The 12,743-nt window shown below is 31.2% G+C and overlaps 1 long non-coding RNA gene across 1 annotated transcript; it reads right to left on the reverse strand.

The window, feature by feature from the left end:
• Positions 1-5,031: 5,031 nt before the first annotated feature.
• Positions 5,032-12,150, reverse strand: LOC134713774 (uncharacterized). Its single transcript, XR_010106377.1, has 3 exons — positions 12,048-12,150; positions 10,576-10,689; positions 5,032-5,157 (listed from the first exon to the last, which is right to left on the reverse strand). It is a non-coding gene; the product is annotated as an uncharacterized LOC134713774 (long non-coding RNA).
• Positions 12,151-12,743: the final 593 nt, after the last annotated feature.

The raw sequence follows: 12,743 nt of genomic DNA on the forward strand, positions 1-12,743 counted from the left end.
GTGTATGTAGCTATCAGATTCCGTCATATGTTACAACATTAAATACAAAGATAATGAATCGGACTGAGCCATACTAGCTTTTATTGTTGATAAATAGCTTCTTTATCGCCATCAGACATTAGTGTAATTGAATCAGATGAAAGTTAACGCGCCAAAAGTAATCTTAGAGTTATCTCCGGCCATTAATATAAGCTGTTAAAGCAAACAGGTCATTATTGAAATGGATTCATTGACTACAAAACTATACAGTCTTATTGAATCTCTAAAGAACAACACAAACCATCTGATCGTCTATCTCAATTTACATTCATTTGGCCAATTTGCATTTATTAGTTGTAAGTAACTTGAGAGTAAACAACAATGAATTCCATTAAGATCGAACTGTACCATATGGTGATAACACATCGACTAGTTTAGACATACAAGTTGCTATGTACTAACCTTGTTTTGGTAATGTAATCACTAAAGTTATGCTCGATACAAAGATTTCAGAAGGTAATTAAACCATATAGTGCAGAAGGAGCATACAATTATACAAACAAAAACACAAACAAAAAACACAAACAAAAAACAACAGAACAAAACAACTACAGATATAAGAATGATTTTCTAAATGATATCATCACTTTAAAGACTTTTTTTTGGTAAACAAATATGTTTACTAGTATTAACCAAGTAACTGTAAAATACTCAGCAAGTTTGAGTGTTTGAATGGTAGTTCTTCATACTGACATGTGGAATTGTGTAACAGCTTTACTTGTACACAACATTACATTTATAATGAAACGAGATTCACAGGTTGGCTATGGTTTAACGGGATGATATTTATTAACCTCGTACACATTGTTGCTATTCATCTCCCCTGACCTCTATATCTTATTTCAAAATTGTGGTTCAATTCATAAGAATCAACTGATTAAGTCAGAAGAGACGAGTAACATTTGATGTGAAACATTTAAAATAAATCTGTAGTTTCAAAAATATAACAGATTCTGAGTTTTTTCTTCTTCTAGAGATTGAATCTAGACAGGCTAATACATTTTCCTTCCTTTTCAACTATTTCAATTACATTTCAAAGTTTTTGTTCAAGCTAGGGAAAAGAAAAAAGAAACAAATACGTATGTATCGAGGAAACAAAATGTGATTTTGTTTTGTATAATTCAAAAACAAAGCAACACTAAAAAGAGTTGACGCAGAAGTACTTAAAATTGAAAGTAAAATTTCAAAAGCACATAAAGTGCATGCATATTGATGCGTTTAAATTTTGAGTTGCCTAGTAGATTTGATTGTTCCACACATACCATCTCTTTTTATATTTTTTTTGTATAGTTTGAAATAATTAACAATTTTGAAACTTCCGCATTCTATACAGTCAACATGTATTGGATGTTTTCACTCTTTGTAAAAAGGCACTGATAAGTTGTAACAACTCTACAGCACTTTTGTCACTCGAGACTTTGGTCTGCTGACATTAGGTTTCTTCTGGGATAAATAATGTCCATTATTCGGCTAAATAGACAATTTGTTTACCGGAGAAGAAATCTTTATAGCGAAATTCTATCGGCATTCAACAGGATAATTTCAATCATTATATTTAGGAAATATATATAATTCAAAATAATTGGTAGAAAATATATATTATTTCAAATGATTGCTAGTCGAAAATGTTAAGCATCAAAGATTTGATATTCGTATTTTGTTTTGTTTTCGGTAAAGAGAAACTGCATGTTAAAATATTCTAAAATCTTATTGAATTCCTTTGCTTATTAAATGGTTCTATTGAAACAGCTTAGACAAGAACATGAGGCATATTTAAATCGAATGGCGTATAAAATCCATTATCAAGATGTTTTATTTGTTTTCTCTCTAAATTGTACTTCCACGGGACTATCAATAATCTAACATCAACATTAACTTCCCTGAAGAACAAAACAGTGAATTAAAGACAGCCACAGACAAAAATTAGGGTTATACCAATGTAGACACAAATCGGTTACAAAGCGGGGTGCTTAAGGTATCATGTACCAACCTTTAAAAGTAATTTTAGTTCTAGAAATACTAATAAACAAAAAACGGGATGTGAATTAATTTATTTTTTACCTTCTTATTAATTTGATTATTGTTTGTGGGGCCTTATAGTGTACCACTAAAATGATCACTAGCGTGTCAAGTCAAAGGTCGGATATGTTCCTTACATCGTAACTACGATCCCTTTCCCAACACGACGGGTGCCACATGTGGAGCAGGATCTGCTTACCCTTCTGGAGCGGCTGAGCTAACCCCTAGTTTTTTGGTAGGGTTAGTGTTGTTTATTCTTTAGTTTTCTATGTTGTTTCAAGTGTACTATTGTTTTTCTGTATGTCTTTTTTATTTTTAGCCAAGGCGTTGTCAGTTCATTTTAGATTAATGAGTTTGAATGTTCCTTTGGTACCTTTCGTCCCTCTTTTGAAGTTTGGTCGTGAAAAAGTGTGTTCGAACCCAGATAGTGACAAAATGTGTTTGACTCCACTATAAATGTTGTCAGTGTTTCTGCCGATGTTTGATTGATCTTTCCGGGTTTTCTGACTTCTGTCACCAACAAGAACTCAATCTGCATAACCACCATAATATAGTCAAGGTAGTAAAAAGTGGCGTTGCAAACCAACAAATAAACATGAATCAAATTTATTACAAAAAAAAGGTTGAAAGGCCAAAGCGTTCATTTGCTGAAATTTACATCTGTTCGTGTATTTTATTAACATGTTACTATATTTTGTATTACTGTGCCGTTGATGATAAAAACATTTTTTTATTACATCATATAAAAAAGATGTGGTATGATTGCCAATGAGACAACTATCCACAAAAGACCAAAATGACACAGACATTAACAACTATAGGTCACCGTTATCAGTTGATTTTAAGTATGTCTTCTTTAAATTGAAACTATTAGAACAAGGAAGTCCTTATTTTTCTTTTTTTTCTGAATTGTCATTTAGATAGCCGCAGAAACCATTTTGACATTTCCAATATGTCAAACCCACGTACAGATAAAAAAACACTACAAAAGTTATTCTTCGATATAATAGGAAAATAATACCATATGTTACCACAAATCCAATGTCCTTCAGGAAAATAATACCATATGTTAAGTACCACAAATTCAATGTCCTTCAGACATATTTGGACCAACAGATTTATGTCTTCTCTTTGTTATTTGACCTTGCAACATATGTTATCAAGGCTTACAAGTACACCATGTCTGTGAGAATCTGCTGATATTTAATAACTTGTTTTGATGCTACTTTTTCGCACTCGAAAGCACACCAACTAGATTCATAATGATCTATAATAACAGAACACATGCCTACATTTTTCATAGTTTAATTGCAAAAAAAAAAACATAAACAAAAGAATGGCGAAAGAAGAAAAAGTGACGTGTCAGACATAAAAAATCGACGAAAACTAAAATTAGGATTATCTTAATTTCTAGCCTGCGATAATCCTTAGGAGAATTAAGGATAGTTTATAAATGTGTGTCAGATGTTCGGAATCAATACAGGTTAAAATAGTTTTCCCCATAACCGAACTATTTTTCTTTTCGTATAAGCTCATAAAAATAATTTACCAAAATTAAGCAGATTCTGACTTGATTTCTTTTCCTCCCATTTGAGACCTAAATCATACCCACGCAAACAATGTCTGAGTCAGCCTCTTCCCATCATTTAACAAACAAATAAAATATCTCGAAACGGAGCTCCATAACCTATCAATATTAAGTGTATTTTGTTCCTTTTAAATTCTAAATTTACTTAATTTTACCCAAGGACATCCTTAAAGTATTAAGTTCATTCTGGTTTATTTTTTTGTATTGTATATACTGTGTATTCGTTTATCTTCATGTGCATCAATTATCGTGGATCAAAGAAAACATTATGTTCTTGGACATTTAATTTCGTGGTTTAGCCAACTACAATTATATTTTAGAAATCTGTCATTCATTGAATATTAAATTTCGTGGTTCGCCTAAACCCATGAAATCCACGAAAATTGGTATCCAACGAATAATAATGAATCCACCTGGCCAACTATGTTAGCGTAGCTGGCAAGATTACAGACAGGACTTTAAATCTCCAGTGTTTTAACTTTATACATACATCGCTACAGTTATGTCATACACGAAGTTAAAGTTGTTTTCTCAAGCACAAACATAAAATTAATTTTCTTTTCAAGTACCAATATTACGCTGTTCTTTGAAATACAGACGCAAAGTTGTTCGTTTAAATGCAAAGGCAAAGTTGTTCTTTTGAATGCAAAGAAGGCAAAGTAGTTCTTGTGAATGCAAAGGCAAAGTTGTTCTTTTGAATGCAAAGGCAAAGTTGTTCTTCTAAATACGAAGGTAGAGTTTTTGCTTTTTTTTTTTAACTTCATCAGCTCAAAAATGATAATAATGATGAAGATAACATTGTGTTCGTTAATTCGAAGTCGTCCACCATTGTTTATGGTAAGGATTTGACCGAATTGTTTCTCTAAAGATATTTATCTGGAATAATCTTAAACAACAACGCTGAACAACAAAAAATGGCCTTCATGTTTTTTTTACGAACGGTTTGTTTATAGTACTATTAAAAACCTGTATGTGAAAACAATATCAAATTTTAGACCTTCTGGAAAATTGTATTGTATATTCCGGGAGATATAATCCTTTGACTTGGCAATAACACGAAGTCTCGCGAGACTTAAAAGAATGATTAATATACTGTATCCCTGTTCAAGATTTCACGATTTAGCTTTGTGAATCCAAGCAAACAATGTTGATAACTGTTCAAGGTTTATTAAATTGAGCGATCAAACCAGATATATTTATTTGATACCTGAAAGCAATGGTGTAAATAAAGATTATACTGCTTTGTATTCTGAAGGGAAAGGCATGATGATAAGAAGGCTAACGACTCTATTTATTATTACTATTTACGGCATATAAAAACACGTATACACGTACCGTAAACAGATTAATTTAAATATGAAATTGAACGCGTAACAGAAAAACCGTCAACTGCTTTCACCATTTTGAAATATATCAAATTTATCCTGCCTCAGAAAGTGTCATTTTCCCCAGCTTTTATGCATCGTTGGCAAAAGAACTTGATTCAAGCATTTGAATGTAAAACATGTTATCTGTAAAAGATACAAAAAATGCTTTTAAATATTCTCAGTGGGTTTAGTTTGACAACCAACAATCCATTACATTTTTTATGAATAATCCTCATTGCAAAAATGACAATACTAAACTATGATTCTATGTCATTACTATTTAACTTTTTTTATTACTTTTTTTTAACAAGCATACATATATAGGGTCATCATGGCAACTACATACTTTATATTGATGAGAAATGGATAATGAACCAAGATCAAGCCATTAGATGTTCTGTCGCGGATCTGAGCTTCCAAAATGTCTTCCTCTGTATTCATGATATAGGACACCAATTCAATCGGCAGGGGAAGGATGGTCAAGAAGATTTTAGAAATGAATATGCTGGCATGTTATATTTAGAGCTGTAAATAGCTGATTTTGACAGAAACAATGACCATCTTCCCGACAAATTTATGATTAAATTAATGATATGTACAATGTTTTTTTTTTCTTCCGTGGCATTTCGTCCAGTGTGATCTCATTTGAATTACAATAGTTGTTACGATCCGTATGGAACTAACCACAAGTTTCTAAACCAGTAAATCAAAAGCAAATTTAAAATTTTCGGGTTTCTTGTAGATAAAGTTAATGCTTGATGAATGCATTGAGCGACACCTTTTTGTAGTTTTAAACAAAGAAAGACCGAATGTGGCTTGAGATTTGACGAATTCCAGATCCATAAGTACTAAAACATTAGTAATTCGTACAAGGTTTTGACCGGTTAGTTTAAAAAACGACTCTAAATTGTTCCATATTCCTGTGTTTTCGAGTACGTCTGATTATATTTATTTAGGACAAACTTGACTCCCTTGATAATAAGACGAATCTGACAATTTGACATTTTCGTAATGAACCTAATTCTTTGAGATCCTACACGCAACGAACAGACGTTTCACCACATTTCAAGATTGTTTAATAAGGGATCTCTTAAGTTGACATATGGTTATATAGTTTATAAAAATTAAATTACTGAAATAAGCAGGTGTGATGCTCTTTTTAATGAATATCTCAAGTGTACTGCGAAGGAGTTTTTATAATTCTTTCGAAAAATACGTTTGAAAATTTGACGTTAGCGTGCATATTAATCAGTTTTTTAGTTGTTCAGATTCCCAACCGTAACTTATTTAAATCATCTTTCTATTGAAGTTGTATTAAGACAGTTATAAGGGAAAATACTTTTAAAAATGCCTTGTCCTTGTCTAATATCTTTTGCTTTCGTTCAATCAATTAATGAATTTTTCACTTTGACATGTTTGAGGATGAGAGTTATGTGGCCTATATAAGTTTCAGTGTTGAATCAGCTCTATATGATCATTAACTGTATTTACTTGATACACATACAAGTTAATATAATTTGATACACAATTTAATGCTTTTAAAAAAGAGTAGGCAGATACGAAGGGGGCTTTAAAAATAATTAAAATCGAGAGATATGGACATCGCCGCGCGGAAGAAGACGGAGAAGTTAAAACAAATTCATAAAACACTTAACAGAAAACTAAAAAAATGAGCTGTACATCAGGTGTTCTGGAAAGGTAAACAGCTCATTTATTTGACAGTATTTGTCTTTTTGAATTTATATATCAACAACTCAGTTTATTTTGTTCTCGAAGAGTTTTTGAAGGATAGAATAACAGCTTGAGTAATAAGGGAAAAAGATTGGGAGAACAGAATAATTTCAAAACAAGGAAATGGATCGAAAAGGAACAGAAGAATGGTCTGCAGTAAAATGCTTTCGAGTTGGTAAAATCTTTTAAAATTGTATTCATTAATCAACAGAAAATTAAAAAAAATATTTGAACGAAAAAGGATCAATGAACAAACAAATAAATGTATATGAAATTTATTTCAAAAGTGCACAAGCACTGACCTGACAACTTGAAATTAATACAATTGGGGACTTACTGTCAGTACTATGATAGGTAATCAAAAGGTATTGGGCTCTATCGTCTCTGAAGTAGACGGTCATTTTGCAATTTATTCACGTTTTCTTTTAAATGTTATGCAACATTCTTAAGAAAGGAATATACAAAGTTTGCACACACTATGTTTGACTGTCTGATACGTTGTATGCGATAAGATGTGACAAAAATCTTTAACTGAAATGTGCGGTAAATAGTTATATTATATGAGTGACATTTGAAATTAAAAAAAATAAATATGACAAAGTGTATCCTAATGTGAAGCTGTACCATATTACAAAAATATCAAATAATAATCAAAATCCTCTTAATATCATCGTTTTAAACCAGTTTGAAATATATGTATATTATTTTCAATAATAGAAAATAAGTTCTATAAGATTTATCATTCACATTTTTTTTTTTCAATTTTAGCTCACCTGGCCCAAAAGGCCAAGTGAGCTTTTCTCATCACTTGGCGTCCGTCGTCCGTCGTCGTCGTCGTCGTCCGTCGTTAGCTTTTACAAAAAAATTCTCCTCTGAAACTGCTGGGCCAAATTAAACCAAACTTGACCACAATCATCATTGGGGTATCTAGTTTTGAAAATGTATCCGGTGACCCCGCCAACCAACCAAGATGGCCGTCATGGCTAAAAATAGAACATAGGGGTAAAATGCAGTTGTCGGCTTATAACTCAAAAACCAAAGCATTTACAGAAAATCTGACAAGAGTAAAATTGTAATCAGGTCAAGATCTAACTGCCCTGAAATTTTCAGATGAATCGGACAACTCCTTGTTGGGTTGCTGTCCCTAAATTGGTAATTTTAAGGAAATTTTACAGTTTTTCGTTATTATCTGGAATAATATTATAGATAGAGATAAACTGTAAACAGCAGTAATGTTCAGGAAAGAAAGACTTACAAATAAGTCAACATGATCGAAATGTTCAATTGACCCCTTTAGGAGTTATTGCCCTTTTAAGTTCATTTTTAACCATTTTACTTAAATCTTAGTAATCTTTTACAAAAATCTTCTCCTCTGAAACTAGTGAGCTTAATTAATCCAAACTTGGCAACAATCATCTTTTGGGTATCTTGTTTAAAAAATGTGTCTTGTGACCCCGCCAACCAACCAAGATGGCCGCCACGGCTTAAAATAGAAGATAGGGGTAAAATGCAGTTTTTGGCTTATAATTCAAAAACCAAAGAATTTAGAGCAAACCAGATAGAGATAAAATTGTTTATCAGGTCAAGATCTATCTGCCCTGTAATTTTCAGTTGAATCTGACAACCCGTTATTGGTTTGCTGCCCCTGAATTGGTAATTTTAAGGAAATTTTGCTGTTTTTGGATATTATCTTGAATATTATGATAGATAGAGATGAACTGTAAACATCATTAATGTTTAGCAAAGTAAGATTTACAAATAGATCACCATGACCGAAATAGTCAATTGACCTCCTAAGGAGTTATTGTCCTTTATAGTCTATTTTTAAAAATTTTCATAAAATTTGTAAATTTTTACTAACATTTTCCACTGAAACCACTGGGCCAAGTTCATTATAGATATAGATAATTGTAAGCAGCAAGAATGTTCAGTAAAGTAAGATGTACAAACACATCACCATCACCAAAACACAGTTTTGTCATGAATCCAACTGCTTCCTTTGTTTAATATTCACATAGACCAAGGTGAGCGACACAGGCTCTTTAGAGCCTCTAGTTTTTAAAACCAAATCACAACTTCATCTTAAAAGTCATCGCCGTTTCTTCACAGTTCAATTCCACATCCTTACTAAATAATACTTTAAGCACAAGTCAAAAAGATCAATAGAGAAGGTGTAATATGATAAAATAAGACAAGGAATCTAATCAGCTGTCTAAATATAGGACTATTTTGACAACGAAAAGCACAACTAGGTTCTCGGATTAGGACTCGATCTTGCATTTCCGATGTGCATTGATACTACATTACCCCCTCACCTCGACACATTTACCGCTATATCAAATGAACGACACGGAGTGAATTATATATCTGTAATACCCTAGAAGCAACCACAGAAGTACTCTGTAAAGCTGTTTGTACTTTTAAGTGATAAATGTTAAAATGTTTCTCATCAGTGAATGGCACAACACATTAGATACTTCACTGCTATCTTTATTAAGTTTCGAGGCAAATAAAAGAATTTTAATAAAATCCTATAAACACTAAATAGAACGATCAAACGGAACGGATTGATAATGTCATTTTTCACTGCCGACAACACAAATATTCCTTTGTTTGGTAACTAATCAGACAATTTATATATGGTGGCGCAACTTCAAAAGAAATGACAGATATTTTTACGTTTTAATCAGAAAAGTGTGGAAGGATATCAGTTCACAGAGGTAACCTAGACAATTTTTAAACTTGAGTTATCAGAAATAAATCAAAATGTGCAGGAGGCTTGGTTAAATGTCAATAATTCAATATTATATCTTCTTCAAAGTCAAATTGTTTTTTCAAAGTAAATGCGAAAATGATAAATTTTAGTTCTGGGTGAGTTCTATGCGATTGAGATACGTTATATCACGGAAAACAATGGAACAAATAACAAAAACAAAAACAAAAACAAACTTTAAATAAAACAAAACAAACGCAAACCAAACCATTATAATGACTGTCAAGGGTGTAATGCTCTCAATAAGAAATTTTTCAGCATCGTGCTCACAATACGTAAACATATTATTAAGGTAAAAGACGATTAGGTTTCGTGTCAAGATTGCAAATGATCATTTAACATGATTAAACTTTGTCTTTCAGTGCAGTACTAACGACAAACACCATCAATTAATTATGATTATAATTCATTTGCATATTGGCTTCTCTTATGTCATGTAAATAAAAGATAAATGCTTTTTCTAGTATATATAAAGGCAGCATTTTAAAAAATGCAATACCATCTCTGGTAGTTCTTTAAAATGTTTGTTCGGAAGTTTGTTTGCAGGAAAAAAGTATATTAATGTAAAATGTAAAACATTGCGTATATTCGAGGGCCAGGCAGACGTTAATTTTCCATCCAGTATCAAAGGTAGAGTATAATAAGTAATGACAATTTTTTTTTCTCAACTGAACAAATTGGTATGGGAACTTAAGATAATAATACAGTGGTTTCCATTTTGCCATGTGATTATGGACTTTCCAAATTGATTTTCCTCTGAGTTCAGTATTTTTGTGATTTTACTTTTTTCCAAAATCAGCAAACATGGTAGCGATTTTTTATTTTTTTCTAGCTGTTCAAAATACTTTTTTTTGATATCCCTTCCATTCTATATTGATAGCATTGAAGGCAGATAAGTGATCACAATATGACACAGTTTGGACGAACTATATTTTAAAATCCATTTTGAAATGTTATGCATTAAATCAAAAATTACACTGGCAATTTTCAATCAATTTTAACAAAGTACTGCATTAAATCATACGTGTGTTTCACCGATAAAAGACTTATATGATTACCCGAATTATAATGCAGTTTTTCATTTTTTTTATTTCCTTGGAAGAAGTGGTGGTTTGTTTCCCAATTACGGTTAGATCCTATATGATTTAAGACGTCTAACATTCTTCATTTATCTGCAATAAAAAATGTTAAAAGATGAAACTCGGCTGGCCATTGGACACCTTTAGGAAACCGTTGTTGTATGAGATGAACTTGTGTTTCCAATGGAAAGTTATTAAACAAATCGGTTTATGAGATGTTATTTCTTTTTAGTTGTAACCTATGACGAATGGACATAACCGAAAGCGGGACATATCAAATGTCATCTGTGTCATCAAGTCCATATTTTGTCTTAGTTTTTTTTACCATATATAAAGGTCTTTTTAGGATGCGCTACTTTATCAAATGAAATTATGATAGAGAATTCAAACTATGGAATATCGAATAACTGGGATATTTTTTTCATATGCGGATGCTAATGAATTATACTGGTATAAAAAGAGAAGAAAGTTCACTATCAGTCTTGCATAGCTTTTCCTGTAAGGTTTCAACGGGTTCTGATTGTTTACCATACTGGGTTATTGAATGAATGAATCTTTATTTCAAAAGCATAGACATGCTCTAGAAAAAAATAACAACATATATTACATAATATAGTTAAAAAGTTAAAAAAAGAACATCTCCCTAAATCTCTGTCAATTATGTTATCAATCAAAACGCTCAAGCATATTCATGAAATCATCTTCAAATGACAGTATGTTACAATAACATTATTATTTTAACAACATTAGATACACAAGACAAATAGTGACATATCTACATTACATCAGACCTTGGAATAAACATAAAACTCCAGACATCACAGAGTATTTCAAGATGAGACTAGTTGATATAAACAGTATATTATAAAAATCAGAATGATTTATGGCGCTTAAGCTATTATTCCTTTTCTTTGAGACATCTGCCTGATATTGATGATAAGACTGGTAATTAATTAGTTTATATCTATTATAACTTTATAAGTGTTTCATTAATTCAAAATATGAAATTATTCCTTGACATTATACAATACCATACATATCTGATTGGTGATATATAATTATCGGATCAAAACGACTTTCTTTGGATCATGAAAACGAAATACATTTGAAATGAATTTGAGTTTAGGGTTTCTAAGGTAACAATACATAGCTGATTGGTTATGTATAATAGTATGATCCAAAACGACTCTCTTTGAATTCGAAAGAAGGAATACATTTGAAATGAGTTTGAGTTTTGAGTTTTTGGGGTAACGTTTATATATGAATTCGTTCCTAAGGCTGTTCCTCTCTAATTAGAAAAGATGTGATTATTAATACCCATTATTTTGTTTTGATATTAATTTTCTAGTTTGCTCGTATAATTTAGTCTATACTTTGACACTAAAGTTCATAAATTGTTCTGAAAATACATTTATTCAAGTGATTATCTATCTGGAACATCTAAGTCTTACCTCAATAATAAATCAAAACAACGCGTTCATCTAAAATGTCATAGCTTATAAATCAAAGACACGTTCTATCCGAAATGTGTCGTACATTTCTAATGTGATACCGAAGATATATAATACACAAACAGGATACATTGGATATATACAACATATTAATCATTACATTGAAGACAAACTCAGAGATATATACTTACAAGCATCTATTTAAGCAGTTTGGCTTAAAAGAAAATCAAACTTATTTTTATTTTATAACTACCACTACTCCAGGTTAAAAAAAATATATAAAGGCAGTTCAATTCAATTCCATATTTTATTTACGTTTCACCTTGTGTATAAAAGTACACAATACATAAATACAATTTATGAGGGACGGTAATCAACTTAAACAATATGTGCGTACATAATAAATATTAAACCTAAATTGGAAAATTATACAACATACTATGGTTTTTCAATTATTATTCAAAATATCAAACTACTCGGTGTATTTTCAGAATAAAATTTCAGGTTTTGCACATAATCTTATAATATCTTGATTAAAAAAAATGACAATTTTCTGACAATCTGTTAAACTATTAGACTGTTCATCAACTTTAAGAGACTCAGTAAAAAGAACTTGTCTAAGATCATTATAAGGCAACAGTACTATACTGCTGTTTAAAAATCACATATCGATTGAGAGAAATCTAAAACCGAAGG

The sequence above is a fragment of the Mytilus trossulus genome, chromosome 4 (genome assembly GCF_036588685.1).
Source record: "Mytilus trossulus isolate FHL-02 chromosome 4, PNRI_Mtr1.1.1.hap1, whole genome shotgun sequence".
NCBI classification, from domain to species: Eukaryota; Metazoa; Mollusca; class Bivalvia; order Mytilida; family Mytilidae; genus Mytilus; species Mytilus trossulus.